Here is a 12,267-nt window from a genome sequence, read left to right as displayed (position 1 = left end):
TGGCCTTCCGAGGTGGCCCTCTGCCACTCAGCAGGCCCAGGACGCTTCTTGGTGCCCAGGAAAAGTGCTGTGCCCCTGTGGCTAGGGAACTGGACTGTGAGTCAGAACTCACGGGCACTGCTGCTCGTTTGGCCCTGATTGTGGTACAGTATTGCTCAAGTCCCCTAAACTCTGGGGCATAGTGTCTCTGACCCTCAAAAGATAGCTTTTAGTTTGGGGAATGAAGAAGCTTTTTTTTTTTTTTTTTTTTTAACCTTGCCTAATGTCTTTATTTTACAGAGGGGACATTTAAGCCAAGGGAGGAAAATAACCATTTTTACAAACTTTTCCGTGTCCTTTTGTTCTGTTGTTGAAAAATGAAAATCAAAGGACAGTAGATTTTCCCTTTTGCTTTAGTTTCTAAAAATATCAGAGTGAAATTGTCCACACATAGTTCTTTTTTTTTTAGCTCTTCAATACTTTGTTTTAATTTAATTTTTATTTTATATTGGAGTATAGTTGACTTACAATGTTGTGTTAGTTTCAGATATATAGCAAAGTGATTTAGTTATACAAATATATGTATCATTCTTTGTCAGATTCTTTTCCCATATAGGTTATTACAGAATATTGAGTAGAGTTCCCTGTGCTATGCAGTAGGTCCTTGTTGATTATCTATTTTATATATACTGGTATATATCTGTTAATCCCAAACTCCTAATTTATCCCTCCCCCATCACCTTTCCCCTTTGGTAACCATGAGTATGTTTATGAAGTCTGTGAGTCTGTTTCTATTTTGTAAATAAGTTCATTTGTATCATTTTTTAGATTCCACATATAAGTGATATCATATGATATTTGTCTTTCTGTCTGACTTACTTCACTTGGTATGATAATCTCTAGGTCCATCCATGTTGCCACAAATGGCATTACTGCATTCTTGTTTATGGCTGAGGAGTATTCCACTGTATATATGTACCATATCGTCTTTATCCATTCTTCTGTTGATGGCTATTTAGGTTGCTTCCATGTCTTGGCCATTGCAAATAATTCTGCAATGAACACAGGGGTGCGTGTATCTTTTTGAATTACAGTTTTCTTCGGATAGATGGCCAGGAGTAGGATTGCTGGATCATATGGTAGCTCTATTTTTAGTTTTTTAAGGATCCCCCATTCTGTTCTCCATAGTGGCTGCATCAATTTACATTCCCACCAGCACTGTAGTAGGGTTCCCTTTTCTCCACACCCTCCCCAGCATTTATTGTTTGTAGGCGTTTTGATGGCCATTCTAACTGGTGTGAGGTGATACCTGATTGTAGTTTTGTTTCTTCGTTTTTTAAATTTATTTATTTATTTTATTTTTGGCTGCATTGGGTCTTCGTTGCTGCATGTGGGCTTTTTCTAGTTGCGGCGAGTGGGGGTTACTCTTCGCTGCAGTATGTGGGCTTCTCATTGCGGTGGCCTCTCTTGTTGGGGAGCATAGGCTCTAGGCACGTGGGCTTCAGTAGTTGTGACATATGGGCCCAGTAGTTGTGGCTTGCAGGCTCAGTAGTTGTGGCTCACAGGCCTAGCTGCTCCGCAGCATGTGGGATCTTCCCAGACCAGGGCTCGAACATGTGTCCCCTGCATTGGCAGGCAAATTCTTAACCTCTGCACCACCAGGGAAGCTCCCTGATTGTAGTTTTGATTTGCATTTCTCTAATAATTTGAGATGTTGAGCACCTTTTCAAGTGCTTTTTGGCCATCTGTATTTCTTCTTTGGAGAAATGTCTGTCTGATATTCTGCCCATTTTTGATTGGGTTGTTTGGGGAGGTTTTTTTTGTTTTGTTTTTTTAATATAGAGCTGCATAAGCTGTCTGTATATTTGGAAGGTTAATCCCTTCCCAGTGGCTTCATTTACAAATATTTTCTCCCATTCTGTGGGTTGCGTTTTTATTTTGTTTATGGTTTCCTTTGCTGTGTAAAAGTTCTTTAGTTTAATTAGGTCGCATTTGCTTATTTTTGTTTTTATTTTCATTGCTCTAGGAGGTGGATCAAAAAGGATATTGCTGTAATTTATGTCAAAGAGTGTTCTCCCTATGTTTTCCTCTAAGAGTTTTATAGTGTCTGACCTTACATTACATGGGTCATTCAACATGACCCATGTTGAATTTATCTTTGTGTATGGTGTTAGGGAGTGTTCTAATTTCATTCTTTTACATGTAGCTGTCCAGTTTTCCCAGCACCATTTGTTGAAGAGACTGTCTTTTCTCCATTGTATATTCTTGCATCCTTTGTCATAGATTAATTGACCTTAGGTGTGTGGGTTTATTTCTGGGTTTTATATCCTGTTCCATCGATCTATATTTCTGTTCTTGTGCCAGAACCATACTATTTTGATGACTGTAACTTTGTAGTATAGTCTGAAGTCAGGGAGCCTGATTCCTCCAGCTTCAGTTTTCTTTCTCAGGATTGCCTTGGCTATTCGGGGTCTTTTGTGTTTCCATACAAATTTTTAAATTTTTGTTATTGTTCTGTGACAAATGTCTTTGGTAGTTTGATAGGGATTGCATTGAATCTATAGATTGCCGTGGGTAGTATAGGCATTTTGATAATATTGATTCTTCTAATCCAAGAACATGGTGGATCTTTCCATCAGTTTCTGTCATCTTCGATTTCTTTCATCAGTGTCTGTATAGTTTTCAGAGTACAGGTCTTTTTTCTCCTTAGGAAGGTTTATTCCTAGGTATTTTCTTCTTTTTGATGCAATGGTAAGTGGTATTTTTTCTTTAATTTCTCTATCTGAACTTCTGTTGTATAGGAACTTTAGTGTATAGGAATACAACAGATTTCTGTGCATTAATTTTGTATCCTGCAACTTTACCAAATTCACTGATGAGCTCTAGTAGTTTTCTGGTAGCATCTTTAGGATTTTCTATGTAGAGTATCATGTCATCTGCAAACAGTGACAGTTTTACTTCTCCTTTTCCAATTTGGATTCCATTTATTTCTTTTTCTTCTCTGATTACCATGGCTAAGACTTCCAAAACTATGTTGAGTAAAAGTGGTGAGAGTGGGCGTCCTTGTCTTGTTCCTGATCTTAGAGGAAACGCTTTCAGCTTTTCACTGAGAGAATGTTGTTAGCTGTGGGTTTGTCATATATGGTCTTCATTATGTTGAGGTAAGTTCCCTCTATGCCCACTTTCTGGAGAGGTTTTTTTGCGGTACGCGGGCCTCTCACTGCTGTGGCCTCTTCCGTTGTGGAGTACAGGCTCCGGGTGCACAGGCTCAGCGGCCATGGCTCACAGGCCCAGCCACTCCACGGCACGTGGGAGCTTCTCGGACCAGGGCACACACCCATGTCCCCTGCATCGACAGGCGGACTCTCAACCACTGTGCCACCAGGGAAGCCCTCTGGAGAGGTTTTTTTCGTATTTATTTTATTATTTATTTATTTATTTTGGCTGCACTGGGTCTTAGTTGTGGCACATGGGATCTTCATTGCAGCATGTGGGATCTTTGTTGCAGCATGTGGGATCTTTTTAGTTGCAGCAGTGGGACCTTCTTAGTTGTGGAATGCAGACTTCATAGTTGCAGCATGCAGACTCTTAGCTGCAGCATGCAAACTCTTAATTGAGGCATGAGTGTGAGATCTAGTTCCCTGACCAGGGATTGAACACCAGTCCCCTACATTGGGAGCACAGTGTCTTACCCACTGGACCACCAGGGAAGTCCCTGGAGAGTTTTTATCATAAATGGGTGTTGACTTTTATCAAAAGCTTTTTCTGCATCTATTGAGATGATCAGATGGTTTTTATTCTTCAATTTCTTAATGTGGTGTATCACACTGATTGATTTGTGGATATTGAAAAATCCTTGCATCCCTGGGATAACTCCCACTTGATCATGGTATATGATCCTTTTAATGTATTGTTGGATTTGGTTCACTAGTATTCTGTTGAGGATTTCTGTGTCTATGTTCATCAGTGATGATGGCCTATAATTTTCTTTTTCTGTGGTATCTTTGTCTGGTTTCGGTATCAGGCTGATGGTAGGCTTATACAATGAGCTTAGGAGTGCTCCTTCCTCTGCAGTTTTTGGAAGAGTTTCAGAAGGATAGGTGTTAACTCTTCTCTAAATGTTTGATAGAATTCTCCTGTGAAGCCTGATCCTGGACTTTTCTTTGTTGGATTTCTTTTTAATTTATTTATTTTCTTAATGTTTTTGGCTGTGTTAGGCCTTAATTGTGGCACGTGGGATCTTTCATTGAGGCACGGGGTTTTCATTGCAGTATGCAGGCTTCTCTCTAGTTGTGGTGCATGGGCTTCTCTCTAGTTGTGGCACGCAGGCTTCTCTCTAGTTGTGATGTGCAGGTTTTCTCTCTCTAGTTGTGGCATGTGGGCTCCAGGGTATGTGGGCTCTGTAGCTGTGGCATGCAGGCTCCAGAGCGCATGGGCTCTGTAGTTTGCAGCACGCAGGCTCTCTCACTGAGTTGCACAAGCTCAGTGTTTGTGGCATGTGGGTTTAGTTGCCCCGTGGCATGTGGGACCTTAGTTCCCCGACCAGGGATCAAACCTATGTCCCCTGCATTGGAAGGCGGATTCTTTACCACTGGACCACCAGGGAAGTCCCTTGTTGGATGTTTTAAATCACAGTTTCAATTCCAATACTTGTGATTGGTTTGTTCATATTTTCTGTTTCTTCCTAGTTCAGTCTTGAGAGATTATACCTTTCTAAGAATTTGTCCATTTCTTCTAGCTTGTCCATCTTATTGCCATATAGTTGCCTGTAGTAGTCTCTTATGATCCTTTGTATTTCTGTGGTGTCCCTTGTAACTGCCCTTCTTCATTTCAAATTTTATTTTTTTCGGCCCTCTCTTTTTTTTCTTGATGAGTCTGGCTAAAGGTTTATCAATTTTGTTTATCTTTTCAAAGAACCAGCTTTTAGTTTCATCGATCTTTTCTATTGTTTTCTTCATGGCTATTTCATTTATTTCTGCTCTGATCTTTATGATTTCTATTAACTTTGGGTTTTGTTTGTTCTTCTTTCTCTAGTTGCTTTAGTTATAAGGCTAGGTTATTCATTTGAGATTTTTCTTTTTTCCTGAGGTGAGATTGTATTGCTCCAAACTTCCCTCTTAGAACTGCTTTTGCTGCATCCCATAGGTTTTGGATCATTGTGTTTTTGTTGTCATTAGTCTGTAGGTATTTTTTTATTCCCTCTTTGATTTCTTCAGTGATCCACTGGTTGATTGGTAACATATTGTTTAGCCTCCATGTGTTTGTGTTCTTTTTACAGATTTTTTTCTTGTAGCTGATTTCTAATCTCATACCATTGTGGTCAGAAAAGATGCTTGATGTGATTTCAGTTTTCTTAAATTTACCAAGGCTTGATTTGTGGCCCAAGATGTGATCTATCCTGGAGAATGTTCCATATGCACTTGAGAAGAATGTGTATTCTGGTGCTTTGGGATGGAATGTTCTATAAATATCAAATAAGTCTATCTGGTCTAATGTGTCATTTAAGGCCTGTTTCCTTATTGATCTTCTGTCTGGATGATCTGTCCATTGATGAAAGTGGGGTGTTATAGTCTCCCACTATTACTGTGTTACCATAGATTTCTCCTTTTATGGCTGTTAGTGTTTGCCATATATATTTGGTGCTCCTATGTTGGGTGCATATATACTTACAATTGTTATATATTCTTCTTGGATTGATCCCTTGAACATTATGTAGTATCCTTCTTTGTCTCTTGTTGTAACAGTCTTTATTTTAAAGTCTATTTTGTCTGATGTGAATATTGTTCCTCCAGCTTTCTTCTGATTTCCATTTGCATGGAATACCTTTTTCCATCCCCTCACTGTCAGTCTGTATGTGTCCCTAGGTCTGAAGTGGATCTCTTGTACACAGCATATATCCGGGTCTTGTTTTTGTATCCATTCAGCCAGTCTGTGTCTTTTGGTTGGAGCATTTAATCCATTTATATTTAAGGTAATTATTTATAAGTATGTTCTTATTGCCATTTTGTTAACTGTTCTAGATTTGCTTCTGTAGGTCTTTTTTCTTCCCTTCCTCTTTTGTTCTCTTGTGATTTCATGACAGTCTTTATTGTTGTGTTTAGATTGTTTTCTTTTGTGTGTGTGTATCTATTGTAGATTTTTGGTTTGCAGTTCCCATGAGGTTTTGATATAGCAGTCTACATATATACAAGATTATTTCAAGTTACTGCTCACTTAATTTTCAGTGCATTTCCAATATGCTGCCTCTGTACTCTCCTCTTCTCATGAATGCTGGTTTTGATATCATATTTGTGTGTGGTTGATTTCCTACCTTTCCTGTATGTTTGCTTTTACCGGAGAGCTTCCCCATTCCTAATTTTCTTTTTTCTAGTTGTGGCCTTTTCTTTTCTGTCTAGAGAAGTTCCTTTAGTATTTCTTGTAAAGCTGGTTTGGTGATGCTGAATTCTCTTAGCCTTTGCTTGTTTGTAAAGGTTTTGATCTCTCCACTGAATCTGAATGAGAACCTTGCTGAGTAGAGTATTCTTGGTTGTAGTTTTTCCCTTTCATCACATTAAATATATCATGCCGCTCGCTTCTGGCCTGCAGAGTTTATGCTGAAAAATCACAATAACCTTATGGGAGTTTCCTTGCATGTTATTTGTTGCTTTTCTCTTGTTGCTTTTAATATGTTTTCTTTGTCTTTAATTTTTGTCAGTTTGATTACTATGTGTCTCGGTGTGTTCCTCCTTGGATTTATCCTGTATGGGACTCTGCATATCCTGGACCTGAGTGAATATTTCCTTTCCCATGTTAGGGAAGTTTTCAGGTATTGTCTCTTCAAATATTTTCTCAGGCCCTTTTCTCTCTCGTCTCCTTCTGGGATCCCTATAATGTGAATGTTGGTGCATTTAATGTTGTACCAGAGGTCTCTGAGACTGCTTATTTCTTTTCATTCTTTTTCTTTTATTCTGTTGCATAGTGGTGATTTCCACCCCTCTGTCTTCCAGCTCATTTATTGCTCTTCTGCCTCATTTGTTCTGCTATTGATTCTTCCTAGTGTATTTTTCACTTCAGTTATTCTATTGTACATATCTGCTTGTTCTTTTTTTAAATTTATTTTTAACTGTATTGGGTCTTCGTTTCTGTGCGAGGGCTTTCTCTAGTTGCGGCAAGCAGGGGCCACTCTTCATTGCGGTGCTCGGGCCTCTCACTATCGTGGCCTCTCTTGTTGCGGAGCACAGGCTCCAGATGCGCAGGCTCAGTAGTTGTGGCTCACGGGCCCAGTTGCTCCGCAGCATGTGAGATCTTCCCAGACCAGGGCTCGAACCCATGTCCCCTGCATTGGCAGGCAGATTCTCAACCACTGCGCCACCAGGGAAGCCCTCTGCTTGTTCTTTAAATGTTCTAGCTCTTTGTTAAACATTTCTTGTATCTTCTGAGTCTGTGCCTCCATTCTTCTTCCAAGATCTTTGATATCTTTACTATCATTACTCTGAATTTTTTTTCAAGAAGATTGCCTATCTCCACTTCACTTAGTTGGTCTTCCAAAGTTTTATCTTGTTCCTCCATCTGGAATATGTTCCTCTGCCATCTCATTTTGTTTAACTTTCTGTGTTTGTGGCCTCCATTCCTCAGGTTGTAAGATCGTAGCTCCTCTAGCTGCTGGTGTCTGCCCTCTGATAGGTAAGGTTGGTCCAGGGGCTTGTGCAGGCTTCCTAGTGGAAGTGGCTGGTGCCTGCCCACTAGCTGGTGGAGCTGGATCTTGTCCCTCTGGTGGGCAGGGCCATGTCAAGGGGTGTGTTTAGCAGGCAGCTGTAGGATCAGGATGACTTTAGGCAGCCTGTCTGCTGATGGGTGTGGCTGTGTTCCCACCCTGTTGGTTGTTTGGCCTGAGGTGTCCCAGCACTGGAGCCTACAGGGTGTTGGGTGGGCCCAGGTCTTGATGCCAAAATGGTGATTTCCGGCAGAGCTCACACCAGTGAATATTCACTGAGGTTTCTACCCGCAGTGTCCTTTCCCACACAGTGAGCCACAGACAACCTCCACCTCCCCAAGAGGCCCTACAAGACCCTCAAGTACGTCTGCCTCAGGCTCCTGTGGAGTCACTGCTTTGCCGTGGTTCCCAGTACATGTGAAACCTTGTGTGTGCCCTCCAAGAATGGAGTCTCTGTTTCCCCCAGTCCTGTGGAAATCCTGCACTCAAGCCCCACTGGCCTTCAAAGCCAAATGCTCCGGGGGCTCCTCCTCTGGATGCCAGACCTCCAGGCTGAGGAGCCTGAAAGCAGGGCTCAGAACTCTCACTCCTGTGGGAGAATCTGTGTGATATAATTATTTTCCCATTTGTGGGTCACCCACCGACGGGTATGGGATTTGATTATATCATGAAAGCACCCCTCCTACCATTTTGTTGTGAGTTCTACTTTGGATGTAGAATGCCTTTTTTGGTAGGTTTGGGTCTTTTGTTGATGGTTGTTCAGCAGTTTGGTACTTTCATGAGACAGGGTGAGCTTGAGTCCTTCCACTCTGCTATCTTCAGGAATGAGGAAACTTTGAAACGCTAAGGACAGCACACCAGCAGCAGCAGCAGTGGCTGTATTTATGAAGCCCTCACTTTGTATCAAGCTCTTTGTCAACTGCTTTACCCATGTTATCTGATGTAATCCTCACAACTAAATGCTGCAGAACTCAGTGCTAAGTACACTTATCATCCCCACTTAGAGTCTCTGTTACTTGCCCAAAGTCACACAACTGGTAAACGCCAAGGCCAGGCCTCAGCATGTGGTCTTCACCACCTGGATACACAGCCTCCAGCAGGAAGGGGCTCTCAACCTGCCATAGCCATTAGGTGGGTTGGTGTGCTCACTGCCTGACCTGTGCCAGCTTTGCCATGTCACCCACCAAGGTTCTAGGCCATCTCTTTCCCTTGTCTTCAGTTAAACTGAGCCAAGTGGAAGCCCTCTCATTTTCAACGTGATCAAAGCCAGGTTGAATTCATGTCTGTTCCTGAAAACAAAGTATCTGATGCATCTGGAAGCCCAACAGGATGAGTAAGACGGTGTCTGTCAGCTTGGATTACCGGTCCCAAATCTGTGTAAATGACCAGGAAGAGACAGAGACTGTTAGGTGTACCTAGCAATTCTCAGCCACTGTCCAGTTGGGAGGAACAGGACAACAACAGGACCAATTCACAGAACACCCCTGTCCCTCGGGACACCCGTGTTCGTGTGGCCTTGTACTGATCATCTTGGATTTTTCTCATCCCTTCCCATCTACTGGGGTGGGGACTTTCCTGGTCTCAGAGCCAGAACCTTCCAGGCTCAGTGGCTGGCAGCTGTGGAACAGCTCAGAGCACACAAACGTCAACTGACAGCTCAGAGGAGGTTCCCAAGAAAGATGTTCATGGAGGGATGGTCTCACTGGACCTTACTCCTCCCCCAGAGACATTTGCCAGCCTCTTACTCAAGGCTCAGCCCCTTGAGTGGAAAACACGCTCCCAAGAAAGGACGAGTCACCCCTCCCATTGCTGGCTGCCCATTTAAAGCTTTTGATGCAAAACCATCTGGATGGAAGAATTTCTTTTTTTTAAATTGCCCCAATACGCTTTACTTTTTATTGAGATATAATTACATGTAACATTATATTAGTTTCAGGTGTACAACATAGTGATTCAATATTTGTATCAATATATGTGGCAAAACGATCACCACAATAAGTCTAGTTAACATCCATCACCATTCATAGTTACAAAAATTTTTTTCCTGTGATAAGAACTTTTAAAATCTACTCCTTTAGGAACTTTCAAATATGCAGTAATGTACTATTAAAGATAGTCACCATGCTGTATTTTACACCCACATGACACTTATTTTAGAGCTGTAAGTTTGTCCTTTTTTTTTTTAATGTCTTTATTGGAGTATAATTTCTTTACAGTAGCATGTTTCTGCTTTATAACAAAGTGAATCAGCTATAACTATACATATATATATATATATATATATATATATATATCTCCCATATCTCCTCCCTCTTGCATATCCCTCCCACCCTCCCTATCCCACCCCTCAAGGTGACCACAAAGCACCAAGCTGATATCCCTGTGCTATGCGGCTGCTTCCTACTAGCTATCTATTTTACATTTGGTAGTGTATATATGTCCATGCCACTCTCTCACTTCGTCCCAGCTTACTCTTCCCCCTCCCCATGTCCTCAAGTCCATTCTCTACATCTGCATCTTTATTCCTGTCCTGCCCCTAGGTTCTTCAGAACCTTTTTTTTTTTAGATTCCATATATGTGTGTTAGCATATGGTATTTATTTTTCTCTTTCTGACTTACTTCACTGTGTATGACAGACTCTAGGTCCATCCACCTCACTACAAATAACTCAATTTCGTTTCTTTTTATGGCTGAGTAATATTTCATTGTATATATGTGCCATATCTTCTTTATCCATTCATCTGTCGATGGACATTTAGGTTGCTTCCACGTCCTGGCTATTGTAAATAGAGCTGCAATGAACATTGTGGTACATGACTCGTTTTGAATTATGGTTTTCTCAGGGTATATGCCCAGTAGTGGGATTGCTGGGTCATATGATATTTCTATTTTTAGTTTTTTAAGGAACCTCCATACTGTTCTCCATTGTGGCTGTATAAATGTACATTCCCACCAACAGTGCAAGAGAGTTCCCTTTTCTCCACACCCTCTCCAGCATTTATTGTTTGTAGATTTTTTGTTGATGGCCATTCTGACTGGTGTGAGGTGATACCCCATTGTAGTTTTGATTTGCATTTCTCTAATGATTAGTGATGTTCAGCATCCTTTCATGTGTTTGTTGGCAATCTGCATATCTTCTTTGGAGAAATGTCTATTTAGGTCTTCTGCCCATTTTTGGATTGGGTTGTTTTTTTGATACTGAGCTGCATGAGCTGCTTGTAAATTTTGGAGATTAATCTTTTGTCAGTTGCTTCATTGGCAAATATTTTCTCCCATTCTTAGGGCTGTCTTTTCATCTTGTTTATGGTTTCCTTTACTGTGCAAAAGGTTTTAAGTTTCATTAGGTCCCATTTGTTTTTGTTTTTATTTCCATTTCTCTAGGAGGTGTGTCAAAAAGGATCTTGCTGTGATTTATGTCAGAGTGTTCTGCCTATGTTTTCCTCTAAGAGTTTTATAGTGTCTGCCCTTACATTAAGGTCTTTAATCCATTTTTAGTTTACTTTTGTGTATGGTGTTAGAGAGTGTTCTCATTTCATTCTTTTACATGTAGCTGTCCAGTTTTCCCAGCACCACTTTTTGAAGAGGCTGTCTTTTTCCGTTGTATATTCTTGCCTCCTTTATCAAAAATAAGGTGACCATATGTGCGTGGGTTTATCTCTGGGCTTTCTATCCTGTTCCATTGATCTATATTTCTGTTTTTGTGCCAGTACCATACTGTCTTGATTACTGTAGCTTTGTAGTATAGTCTGAAGTCAGGGAGCCTGATTCCTCCAGCTCCGTTTTCCTTTCTCAAGATGGCTTTGGCTATTCGGGGTCCTTTGTGTTTCCATACAAATTGTGAAATTTTTTGTTCTAGTTCTGTGAAAAATGCCATTGGTAGTTTGATAGCGATTACATTGAATCTGTAGATTGCTTTGGGTAGAATAGTCATTTTCACAATGTTGATTCTTCCAACCCAAGAACATGATCTATCTCTCCTCTGTTTGTATCATCATTAATTTCTTTCATCAGTGTCTTATAGTTTTCTGCATACAAGTCTTTTGTCTCCTTATGTAGGTTTATTCCTAGGTATTTTAATCTTTTTGTTGCAATGGTATATGGGAGTGTTTCCTTAATTTCTCTTTCAGATTTTTCATCGTTAGTGTCTAGGAATGCAAGAGATTTATGTGCACTGATTTTCTATCCTGCTACTTTACCAAATTCATTGATTAGTTCTAGTAGTTTTCTGGTAGCATCTTTAGGATTCTCTATGTATAGTATCATGTCATCTGTGAATAATGACAGTTTTACTTCTTCTTTTCTGATCTGGATTCCTTTTATTGCTTTTTCTTCTCTGATTGCTGTGGCTAAAACTTCCAAAACTATATTGAATAATAGTGGTGAGAGTGGGCAACCTTGTCTTGTTCCTGATCTTAGTGGAAATGGTTTCAGTTTTTCACCATTGAGAATGATGTTGGCTGTGAGTTTGTCATATATGGCCTTTATTATGTTGAGGTAAGTTCCCTCTATGCCTACTTTCTGGAGGGTTTTTATCATAAACGGGTGTTGAATTTCGTCAAAAGCTTTTTCTGCATCTATAGAGATGATCATATGGT

At 40.6% G+C, this 12,267-nt stretch overlaps 1 protein-coding gene across 1 annotated transcript in view; it reads left to right on the top strand.

Moving 5' to 3' along the window:
* Nucleotides 1-12,267, top strand: part of LOC101316782 (cadherin-23) — a 387,052-nt gene that overhangs the window by 301,725 nt on the left and 73,060 nt on the right. The window lies entirely within an intron of this gene.

This window comes from Tursiops truncatus, chromosome 16, assembly GCF_011762595.2.
Source record: "Tursiops truncatus isolate mTurTru1 chromosome 16, mTurTru1.mat.Y, whole genome shotgun sequence".
In the NCBI taxonomy this organism is placed as follows: Eukaryota; Metazoa; Chordata; class Mammalia; order Artiodactyla; family Delphinidae; genus Tursiops; species Tursiops truncatus.
The sequence above is the reverse complement of the archived record's forward strand: the minus strand, read 5'-3'. Positions and strand labels throughout refer to the sequence as shown.